Source organism: Biomphalaria glabrata, chromosome 10 (genome assembly GCF_947242115.1).
Source record: "Biomphalaria glabrata chromosome 10, xgBioGlab47.1, whole genome shotgun sequence".
Taxonomy (NCBI): Eukaryota; Metazoa; Mollusca; class Gastropoda; family Planorbidae; genus Biomphalaria; species Biomphalaria glabrata.
Genome location: NC_074720.1, coordinates 41043869 through 41056564, shown reverse-complemented (window position 1 = coordinate 41056564; position 12696 = coordinate 41043869). Strand labels below are relative to the sequence as shown.

General features: G+C 35.8%; 1 protein-coding gene across 5 annotated transcripts in view; it reads right to left on the bottom strand.

Annotated features, from left to right (window-relative positions):
* Positions 1-12696, bottom strand: part of LOC106079641 (hemicentin-2-like) — a 142230-nt gene that overhangs the window by 62182 nt on the left and 67352 nt on the right. For 2 of the 5 annotated variants that reach the window (XM_056043532.1, XM_056043536.1), the window contains exon 1: positions 9433-9634. The gene's annotated coding sequence lies outside the window, so the exon portion shown is untranslated. Of the gene's footprint in view, positions 1-9432; positions 9636-9748; positions 9829-12696 lie in introns of those variants that run through there. The other 3 variants (XM_056043533.1, XM_056043534.1, XM_056043535.1) reach the window with 3 other exon arrangements.

The following is a 12696-nucleotide window of genomic DNA, read 5'->3' as shown; positions in this document are numbered from 1 at the left end:
AGTTCAAAATATGTATTACATACAATGTGGTGAGGAGTAAAAAGACGAATTAATAATAAGATAAGCATTATATTTTGCACACCGGTGTTAAGTGTTTGATTTTGTTTTCCCTTCCCCATTCCAACAGCTCTGGTCTCGCCTATATAGACTGAATGATTGAATAAATGATTGAATGAATGGGCTGAATTATTGAATGAATTGACTGAATGATTGAATGAATGATTGAATGAATTGACTAAATGGTTGACTGAATTGACTGAATGGTTGACTAAATGGTTGACTGAATTGACTGAATGATTGACTGAATTGACTGAATGATTGACTAAATTGACTGGATTGTTAACTGAATTTACTGAATGATTCACTGAATGATTGACTGAATTGACTGAATGATTGTTTGTTTGTAAAATGTTTTATGTTTGTTTGACTGAATTGACTGAATGTTTGACTGAATTGACTGAATAATTGACTGAATTGACTGAATGATTAACTGAATGATTGACTGAATTGACTGAGTGATTGACTGAATTGACTGAATGGTTGACCGAATTGACTGAATGATTGACTGAATTGGCTGAATGTTTGACTGAATTATTGACTGAATTGACTGAATGATTGACTGAATTGACTGAATGGTTGACTGAATTGACTAAATGGTTGACTGAATTGACTAAATGGTTGACTGAATGATTCACTGAATGATTGACTAAATTGAATGAATGATTGACTGAATTGACTGAATGAATGACTGAATTGACTGAATGATTGACTGAATGATTGACTGAATGATTGACTGAATGATTGACTGAATGATTGATATTAGCCGCAGCAGTGTTTGGTAAAGGGGTCGGGTGGAGAAATTATCAGTAGCATCATCAATAAAGATCACACAAAAACAACAGGCTCCCCTCCCTGCCACATCACCAGAAAATTTCTCAGTGGAAACATAAAGGAGCTACAGTGAATTTTGTTTCTCTTTAACGAAACTCTAATTTGGCAGTGCCAGAGAATGAAGATTTCTTCATAATAGTAAACATTTCTACATAATAATAGTCTACTTTAAAAAAAAAAGGTTTCATTAATTTCTTCGCAATGTCATTGACTAGAAGTATAATAATAATAATAATAATAATATCAATCTTTATTGTCCGTATGGAAATTTGTCTTACAATTTGTGCATTACACCAAACAAAAAACACAATAATGAATAATGACAGCACCAATTGCATGTCGCCAATGCGATAGTGTCCACTGGCAAGTACGGAGTACTCTTGAATAGATCAAAGCTGAGTCTGGGAAAAGTCTCGAAGAATCAATGGCAGAAATGACATTAGAAAAAAAAAGTTTAATAATCGAATGAGATAATAAATACTGAAACGTGATTGACGTGGCTTAGTAGTCATCATTCTTCAGTGTCTTCAGTGGTGAACGGTATATTCAAATTATTTACCTCGAGAAGAACATTTATATATGTGTTTATACCTTGTGGCAGTTAATTGGGAGATCAAAACATCTAATACTCTGTTTTTTCCTGTTATAGATCAGGTGTAAGGAGCAATGCATTGAGATACTTTATATTTCATCTTATAGAAATGGTCTTGCTGAAATGTGTTAAAAGCATAATGTAAAACAGATTAAGAATGCGTGTGGTGAAGGATAGAGGCTGTTTTTTCGTGGCCTCTAAGTAGGCACTCCAATAGTCTCTAACCCAGTGTTTCCCAAATTTTTACATTAACGGAACACTTCGCACATTCTGAATAATTAACGGAACAGTTTTTAGAGAGATTAAGTCACGTGGTGGCCAACTAGTTAATTATTCCAATAGTTCGTGGAACACCTATTGAGGCCTCGAGGAACACTAGGGAAACGCTGCTCTGACTAATGGATATGTAACGCTTATAAAACTAAAAATAGCTCAAGGGAGCTAAAACGTTAATGAAGGTGCTTCCGTTGTTTTTACTAGTTTTTTTTTTCTAAGCGAGCTGAGAAACTGATTTTAGAAAGAGTACAAATACAAAGTGGGACAGTGTTTGTTATTCTCATTTTATTTAAAAGCTGGATATGAAATAAATTTTGTGGATTTCGGTTTGAAATTGAGTTCTATTGTGTGTGCATATAATTTAAAATAGATCGCAAGCTTTGAAAAGGGAATTGTACTTTACTTACTATATTAATTCTAACATTTCAAATTCGAATGATTACATTATTTAATTATTGAAAGAGGATTTCTATGACATATTTAAGTTTCATAAACTAATAAATCACCTACCCCTACTCTTAGTCGTAGAGTTACACATGTAACAATTGAATTGATTTATTAATATTACATCATTTCCAACTGTATCTCATTTTTTCTATGCCTTTAACAATTCAATTCCCCCTGCCCCCAGAGAACATACACTGTGTGTGAGCCCCGGTGTCTCGTCTGCTAATAAGCAGGTGTCATAATGGATGCATTCAGGTTTTTAATTAGCCCAAGTCATTGCCTGGCCGTTGGTGAAGGTGACAGGCGTTGACCTCTCAATAAATAGCTCGTGGTAGAACTGCCCACCAGCTAACCATTCATCGTTAGCAGCTTGACAGAGACATCTGGGTCAATGGCGTTGTGATATTGAGCAGAAGGCTGTAATTATATCACTTACAGGATGATACCGGACATTGAGCAATGGTCAAGTAGTTAGATGAGAAGGGAGATTACTTTCGCAATAAGGAGCATATACGTTACATTTAAAGATCTAGTAACAATATCGTTCGGCAAAAACACAGTGATCTCCCCTTTGTTAAGTATTCTATTTTTAGAATCCACTTTCTCAGCTTGCAAATTCTTCATGGGTAGAAAATGGTGGGTGGACACGGATCTCGAAAACGGCTGTAACGATTTTTCTTAGAAATTTGACAGTTTATGTATATCTTTGTTTTAAAAAAAATTACTTAATTGGCCACACAAGGAAAACTCTGGTTTAACTTTTATAATTTTTAAAAATATTGTTTTGTAAAATTAAATTAGGTCTTGAGGTCTAGATAATCTTTAGCTAGGGCGCACATACATCAGCGGGTATTCCCGAATGTCATTAATTAACCCTTAAAGTGCTGAGCTGTTTTACAATGAGTTCATATAAAATGGAATAACAATTCTGATGTTTAGAGGCTAAACTACCACACGCGTTTTAAGGGTAAAAGAGCTAAACTTTTTTTCTGTACCTCCGTTACGTTGTTGGGATAAAAAGGGATTTAAAGTCAGTGAACATTGTTACTGACCATTGGGAAGACATAGCCTTAGACCGCACTAGTGGGAGAGAGACGGTGACCTACAAAGCTATGGACAGCGAGAAAATATGGGCCTCAGCTCTTGCTATACGAAAAGTGGCCGGCTTCTCTACCATCAAGCGAAAGCCACCTTGACCTGTAAACATATGTGGACTGGGAGTGTCTCTCCAAAATAGGGCACCACATTCATATGAAAAAGCGTTCGAGATGAACCATAGTCGTTCTACGACTGAAGGAAGCAAATACTATTCATTAACTCTTTCCCTCCGTAATTATTTTCCTCGTTCCAATCGTATTATTCATTTTGCTCATTTGTATTTCTCTGTCCTGTTCTGATTAAATTTCAATAAAAAAAAATTTTGTTATCAGAAAATGTTATATTCGGTATCGAATTATAGGCGAATGCATGCTCTTTTTACACAACACAAATTAAAGTTTATAAATAAAAAAAAAATAAAAAAAAAATTATTATAATGGGTTCAAATGTACGTTGGCATCGTCAAGTAGGAGAAAAAGAGTTAAAGAGCTAACTAAATCAAGAGTATTTCGAACATGTGTAGATCTATAGGCCTATCACCAATCTAGACTCTTCTATGCCATAATTAAAAGCAGAACATAATTATGTTCGAAACGTATCCACGTGTTAATCTGGTTATGCATGTTTAATTAGAGCAGTGGTTCTCAAATTTTTAGGCTCGGCGACCCCTTTTTACAACCCCCCCCCCCCCAGCTCTGACGCGACCCCCCCCCTCCGGATACACACACAGCAATACAAGAATGGACAAAAACAATTCATTTTTTTCGATGGTCTTAGGCGACCCCTGGCAAATCGTCAATCGACCCTCCAAAGTGGTCGCGACCCACAGGTTGAGAACCCCTGAATTAAGGGTTGCAGCGACATGGTTGATTAGGGCTTTGTGCTAAATCGACATAAAGGAAAAAGGAGCACTTGTACGATTGGTCCTAGCATTTGTGCATATGAACTTATATGATCATTTACATGTATAAGAATTCGAATATTTAAACATTTATAACACTGACGACTTGGAATTATGAAAATTTTCGCGAGATTAATCATTTAACAGGGAGATGAAATTGCAGTCCAAACAGATTATCAGAGTCGTGTGGTATGCGCTCTGGACTGACTTCTCGATGGACCGGGGTTTTATCTTATTTTATAAAATACAGACGTTACTTCAAAAAAAGAAGATGATTACGTCCTACGCCTGCCCCTAGGTCAATCTAGTCATGCATGTTAATCAATTATTTAAATTCTGCCTTCCTGCCAGAGGTTTGTGCTAGGATGCAATAATCTTCAATTCTAAAAAAATACAACACCCAAGACATGTCAAACAAAACAAACAAACCAATTAAGTTACAATCTTTGCATGCATTTAATCAATGATCATATACAACGTTTAGATAGGATAATGAGTGGAAAACTATAAGGTAGACATCATTTGCCTATAACTCATCTCATGCAAGCTCTTGAAACATTTCGTGATTTTTCTCTAAAGAGGCCATTCTTTCGTTATTGTAATAATTAGGATGGTTGCCTGGTCCTGCGGTTTGCGCGCTGGACTGTCGTTCGGACTTATCGATGGTCCCAGGTTCAAACCCTGCCCGCTCCCGTCGTCCTGCGGGAGGCTTGGACTAGGAAGTAATTATCTTCAACTCTAAAGGAACATCCGAAATAAGTAAAACATTTTACAATAATTACTCAACCATTTCCACACAAGATGTTGCTATAGTGACCCTTGGCTGTGACAAATGATATTTAGCGACTCAGACATATGGGAAATGTCAGGCAGATCGTATATCGAAGTCACCATGCCGGCCATCTTGTCACACCCGCTACTCCAACGTGATTACGACCTTCTACCACATGAATGATTGAAGTAATACTTATAGAGCATGGAGGCATGCCGTGCCCTGATTCTTAAAGCTACGGTCCAAATGGCAAGAAGTGAATTACAGGACGTTTAACCCTGATTACCAAATGGTTGGTATGTGTGCGCTTTGACCTCTACCCGTCTATATTCTGAGTTCGAACACGGCTAGCTTGTCTACATTGTCTGTGAGAATGGGTCAAATGTAATTATCTTCTTTTTTTGAAGGTAATTACGAAAATAGTTAAGTTATAAATAGTATAGCTTTTAAACTTTAAAAAGCAAATCTTTTCTTAAATGAAAACGGAAGACATACATCAGGGGTTCTCAACCTGTGGGTCGCGACCCCCTTGGGGGTCGATTGATGATTTGTCAGTGGTCCCCAAAGACCATTGAAAAAAAAAAGGATTGTTTTTGTCTACTCTTCTATTGGGGGGATTGTAAAAAGGGGTCGCCGAGCATAAAAGGTTGAGAACCGCTGCTCTAGGGGATATTCCTGATTAGAAAAAAATCTATTAATAGCTAACATTTTGGTGCATCCGGTGTGCAGAACGAAAGTACCGCAGAAACAAAAGTCTAAGTTCTTCCGCTTGGGGCACAAAGTTATTTTTAGTATAGATTTTGGCGACAGGGATCTTTCAATAGAGCGTCCTTGACATTGTTGATGTTTTCTATTTATTTCGAAATCTTTTCCGCGTTTCCTATTTTCATTTTCTAAAGTTCCCTTACATGGCTCTCACATTTGTACATATCGCTTTATTTTTTAATCATATCTTATATTATTTTATTATTGAAATGTCTTTAAAAATCACTATACAAACAAATACGAAACTACTGGTGCCAACCTTTTGATGTGAAAATCCTCAATAATTTTGACGAAAACATACTTTTATGCAGTGACGTAGCAAGGTTTTGAGGGCCCGGGGGGGGGGGTGATGGTTTGGCTTCTTTAGGAGCCCTTGCATTTTGACATTCGACATCAGGACATGAGATAATGTACTTAATAAATATACAAGTCTAATGTATGGAATACATGCAACATGGTCACCAATTTACTTAACAACTTGAATAGCAAGATAGGGTGGCACTGGCTTAACATTTAAAGTAAAAAAATAAATAAATTCGGACACTCATTTTGGGGACCCCTTAAGTGGTGGCTTGGGGGATTTTCAAATTTGGACCACCCTAACAACGCCACTGCTTTTATAATTAATTTTTTTTTAATAAGTATTTGTTGCTAAACCAAGAACCAGTAATTATTATACAAAGTACTGCTTTGGAATATATTTAACTTTCGTTTAATGTCTACCGTTCGTCACCACATTTCACAGTTTAGGTAAATCCTCCACTCTTCCTGTACCGCTTTTTCTCTGGGTCATCCTACACATTTCTCTCCCAGTGATCTCCCGTGTTGTTGGAGGCTTGTAAGTTGAATCCAGGAGAGATAACTCTCTGTTTAACTATGCCCAGCCGTAGCAGACTTCTATGTTTCTTTATACCAAACACGTGTGCCTCTCAGGGGCGAAGTTCAAAGAGGCGCCAAAAAAAAAAAAAAAAGAAAGGAAGAAAAAAAAATGAATTTGGAAACGGAAACAGACGAAGGTGTTAACTACTTACGACGAATTCCATTCTCGCGTTCTGACAATTTGTCTCCCCTCTTCCATCGCACCCCTCTCCCAGTGGCGTAGCTAAGGATTAGGTGGCCAGGGGAGCTTGACCTCTTTAGGGGGCCTGTGCCTTTTGACATTCGACATCGTGACATGAGATCACGGAGTAATATTGAATGTAAAAACAAATTTCGGACACTCAGTTGGCCCACCCTCAAGGTGGGGGGACCGGCGGATTTTCAAATTTGGACCCCCCCCCTCCCCCATCTGCCCTCTCCCTACCCACTCTTATAAAGGGAAACATCATCCGTATCCATTTTTTTGTTCAAATAGCAAGTTTTTTGGTGTTTCCGGCGTACAGAATACGGAAGTATTGATAAGGGTAGTATTTTAACTCTTTTCTCTTCGTAATTATTTACCAAATTCTGGTGGAATCAACGTTGGTATCGTCAGTTAGGAGAGAAAGAGTTAATGTAGTCTATATTTGGGTGCAGTTTGCAGCAGTGTAAAAAAAAATGTCTTAACTCTTTCTCTCCGTAATTATTCACCAAATTCTGGTGGAATCAACGTTGGTATCGTCAGTTAGGAGAGAAAGAGTTTATGAAGTCTATATTTGGGTGCAGTTTGCAGCAGTGTAAAATAAAATGTCTAAACTCTTTCGCTCGTCGCACAATATACTTGAATTATTTAGTTGGCAACAGTGACCTTTCAATATGACATCCTTGACATTGTTTAGTTTGTTTATTATTTTTAAATCTCTCCCCATCTTTTTTTTTTTTTTCGTACTTTTTTTTCTGTAGGTTCCATTATAACGACAAAACGTTTCTTCATATTGGGATCCTTCTTTTTCTAGTACTCTGTTTTATTGATTAGATTATTGTTGTTACCGGTCGTTGACTTGTAGCACCAAGCTGCTGGTAGACAACGAAACCTGTTGTAGGGGTTATATATCTAAATTAACAAGCCTTCAAATAACTTGAATAACTTCCTTTTGTGAACAAAACTAAATAGAACTTTATTTATAATATCAACAAAATCAAGTTGAAATGAGATCAAATAACTGTAGCAGACTTTAGTAATAATATGCTTTTGTTACAAAAATCGAACGCACTACAATAACACAAATTCGGTCTCACGTTCTGGAGGCGTCTCCTCCCTAACTTAGACCAAGTGACGACAATGCCCCATATGTTGCATCATTCACAACCAATCGCTACCCTCTTCCCACTGTCACGAAAATAAACACATACACACTCCACAACAATCGTTATTTTATTGAAATTGAATTTTTGAATCCTGAATATAAATATGCATTCCTCTCATATTAAGCGTAATTGTTCAATTAGCTTTAATTGGTTTGCAGGTTCTTTGGCCAACACATAATAAATCTACGTGATTACACATATTTTTTACCAATTGTTTTTGTTTAGCTTTTAGCTTTCTGAATGCGATATGATCCTATCACTTGTGTGCACTAGTTGTGAAAGGGGAAGGGAAGACGGTGGTATCTTGGTGAATGTTTACGTGGTCGTTGTTTAAATGCATAAAAAAATGTTCACTTAGGGTTCAAGGGTCCTCAAGGGGACTAATTCAACTTATACCATTACATCTGTCAAGTATGATTTCTTTCCCTTGTTGAAGATACCAAACACAATAATAAACTACCATTGTTTTTTTTTTTTGGTTGTTGTTGTTGTTGTTGTTTTTTCAGTGATTCTTGTGTTTGAGGTAAAATAAATAATTGTGCAAAATTTCAGCTTAATCCGAGTTTGTGTGTGAGAAATAACGTGTATAAACTTTTTTGCAAACAAAGTGAGGGTTAGATTTTGTAAAAAAAAAAAATATTACTTTTCCTGCTCTAATGATGCTGAGTTAAGGGAAAAAAAAAGAAACGCCCCTGCCCCAGGCAGAAATAATTAAAAGCCGTTGAAAAGGGAAACACAGATTTAGGCGTGGACGGTTTGAGGGGTTGAGCGTTTCAAACAACAGATTTACCTCCCCTTGCCTAGAGTGCACGACCGCCAGAATCAAGAGTTAACAAAGGGGGGGGGGAAGGAACACAAACTTGGATGTAGACCTCGAATAAGAAAAGATAACTATTGCCCTTGCTAGACCATAACGGTGGTGTCCATCTATTAATACCCTTGTTTTCTAAGCTTGAAACGGTAGAAAACGAGTAATCTTTATTTGCATAATTACCTCATTAAAAAAAATAATAGTAATAAGAGAAGAAGAAAGAGGGATACATATTAATTATAAATCCTTAAACAAGCCTTGATATTGATTTGTATTATTCTCACAGGAAGATACTGATGCAGCAATACTAGATCGTGCATGCATTGGAGGGTGCACATTGCTAATTATCCCCCTTTATAAACCTTGATCCTTCCGGAAAAAACTTTTTTCCCGAATCGAAGAATAATTCTAGAATATTTTTTTTAAGGAATGCGAATAAATGATAAAAACTACATATGTATGTGTTATATAGTTATATGTATGTGCATATGTATGATACTGTGCATCGGTGCATATGTATATTGTTTCTGGCATAATTTTCTATTATCATCAAATAAATAACTAATAGCCAGTTTGTTAGAAAGATAGGATACATTTTACTATGTGAATATGTTTATATTAACATGACTGTATGCGTATACATGTACACCTACCTTACAACCGTACTTTCCGCCCGCACTAAACTTTCCTAAACAGTATTCTCTGAAAAATACAAATAAAATATCCAAATGGAACACTCAAAGAGATTCAGAAATCCAAATAAATAATCTAAACCAAGTTTTCAGAAATACGAGAAAAAAAAAAGATCGAAAAAGGTTTCAGAATCCACTAGAGTGATATCGACTTAGACTGTTATTTTTTTTTTAATTATTTAATTATAATTTCTCTAAATAAAGTCTTTCAACTAAGAAATTCCAGAAATCCGTATCCCTGAAAGGAAATATTAAGGCCGCAAGAGAGAGCACTCACTCTTAGAAGCTCGCCCCGGATGAAAAGGCGATGTGCCGTTAGCTCACGTACGAGCTTCACTGTTGCAGGAGGCAAAGAAAAAGGGGAGGGGAAGAGAGAGAGGGGGGGGGCGCGAGAAATGATGAGTTAGTGAGATGGGGGGCGCGGCGGGCGGGAGGGTGGGTGGTGGAGAGAGAGGGGGGGGTGCATAGATGAAGTAAATAAAAGTTTAGCGCGTGTGTGTGAGTAGATGCGCGTGCATGACTACGCCCTTCTTCTGGTGAGCGCCTGTAACGCAAGAGAAAAAAAGAGAGAGAGAAGGTGCTGGGGGGGGGGGGTTGCAAGTAAGGTAAAGAGGGTTGGAGGGTGTAGGAAAGATGTAAGGAGGAGAGAAGATAGCTGAGTCAAGAGAGAAAGGGGGGGGAATCCAAGAGCATTAAAGAAAAAAGAAGGATCTATAGCCTACTAGACAATTAAAGATATACTGGGTTACAGAACAAGAGCGTTATATAGAATTTCTTGACTGGATTCAAGATGGATATAAAGCATATCCTCAATAAAGTCTTTTCTCCATAAGTAGATATACAAAGACAAAAACATATCCTCAACAAAGTCTTTTCTCCATAAGTAGATATACAAATACAAAAACCTATCCTCAACAAAGTCTTTTCTCCATAAGTAGATATACAAAGACAAAACATATCCTCAACAAAGTCTTTTTTCCATAAGTAGATATACAAAGACAAAACATATCCTCAACAAAGTCTTTTATCCATAAGTAGATATACAAAGACAAAACATATCCTCAACAAAGTCTTCTTTCCATAAGTATATATAGAAAGACAAAAACATATCCTCAACAAAGTCTTTTATCCATAAGTAGATATACAAAGACAAAACATATCCTCAATAAAGTCTTTTTTCCATAAGTAGATATACAAAGACAAAGCATATCCTCAACAAAGTCTTTTATCCATAAGTAGATATACAAAGACAAAAACATATCCTCAACAAAGTCTTTTCTCCATAAGTAGTTATACAAAGACAAAAGCATATCCTCAACAAAGTCTTTTCTCCATAAGTAGATATACAAAGACAAAAACATATCTTCAACAAAGTCTTTTCTCCATAAGTAGATATACAAAGACAAAAACATATCCTCAACAAAGTCTTTTCTCCATAAGTAGATGTACAATGACAAAAACATATCCTCAACAAAGTCTTTTCTCCATAAGTAGATATACAAAGACAAAACCTATCCTCAACAAAGTCTTTTTCCCATAAGTAGATATACAAAGACAAAAACATTTCCTCAACAAAGTCTTTTCTCCATAAGAAGTTATACAAAGACAAAAACATATCCTCAACAAAGTCTTTTCTCCATAAGTAGATATACAAAGACAAAAACCTATCCTCAACAAAGTCTTTTTTCCATAAGTAGATATACAAAGACAAAAACATTTCCTCAACAAAGTCTTTTCTCCATAAGTAGATATACAAAGACAAAAACATTTCCTCAACAAAGTCTTTTTTCCATAAGTAGATATACAAAGACAAAAACCTATCCTCAACAAAGTCTTTTCTCCATAAGTAGATATACAAAGACAAAAACCTATCCTCAACAAAGTCTTTTTTCCATAAGTAGATATACAAAGACAAAAACATTTCCTCAACAAAGTCTTTGCTCCATAAGTAGATATACAAAGACAAAAACATATCCTCAACAAAGTCTTTTCTCCATAAGTAGATATACAAAGACAAAAACATTTCCTCAACAAAGTCTTTTTTACATAAGTAGATTTACAAAGACAAAAACATTTCCTCAACAAAGTCTTTGCTCCATAAGTAGATTTACAAAGACAAAAACCTATCCTCAACAAAGTCTTTGCTCCATAAGTAGATTTACAAAGACAAAAACCTATCCTCAAGAAAGTCTTCTTTCCATAAGTAGATATACAAAGACAAAACATATCCTCAACAAAGTCTTTGCTCCATAAGTAGATTTACAAAGACAAAAACCTATCCTCAACAAAGTCTTTGCTCCATAAGTAGATTTACAAAGACAAAAACCTATCCTCAAGAAAGTCTTCTTTCCATAAGTAGATATACAAAGACAAAACATATCCTCAACAAAGTCTTCTTTCCATAAGTAGATATACAATGACAAAAACATATCCTCAACAAAGTCTTGTTTCCATGAGTAGTTATACAGACTAAGACAAAAAATATCCTCAACAAAGTCTTTTTCCCATAAGTAGATATACAGACTAAGACAAAACATATCCTCAACAAAGTCTTCTTCCCATAAGTAGATATACAGACTAAGACAAAAAATATCCTCAACAAAGTCTTCTTCCCATAAGTAGATATACAGACTAAGACAAAAAATATCCTCAACAAAGTCTTCTTCCCATAAGTAGATATACAGACTAAGACAAAACATATCCTCAACAAAGTCTTTTTCCCATAAGTAGATATACAGACTAACACAAAACATATCCTCAACAAAGTCTTTTTCCCATAAGTAGATATACAGACTAAGACAAAACATATCCTCAACAAAGTCTTTTTCCCATAAGTAGATATACAGACTAAGACAAAACATATCCTCAACAAAGTCTTCTTCCCATAAGTAGATATACAGACTAAGACAAAAAATATCCTCAACAAAGTCTTTTTCCCATAAGTAGATATACAGACTAAGACAAAACATATCCTCAACAAAGTCTTTTTCCCATAAGTAGATATACAGACTAAGACAAAACATATCCAGGTCAGCCAGGATAACCAATGATTATGCAGAACATGCATGGCTAGATTGACCTAGAAACACGCGTAGGACATAATCATCTTCTTTTTTGAAGCAATGTCTATATTTCATAAGATAAGATATCCTCCACAAAGTCACAGACTGAGAAAAAAACAACATATCCTCAACAAAGCATTTTTTCCATACGTAGATATACAGT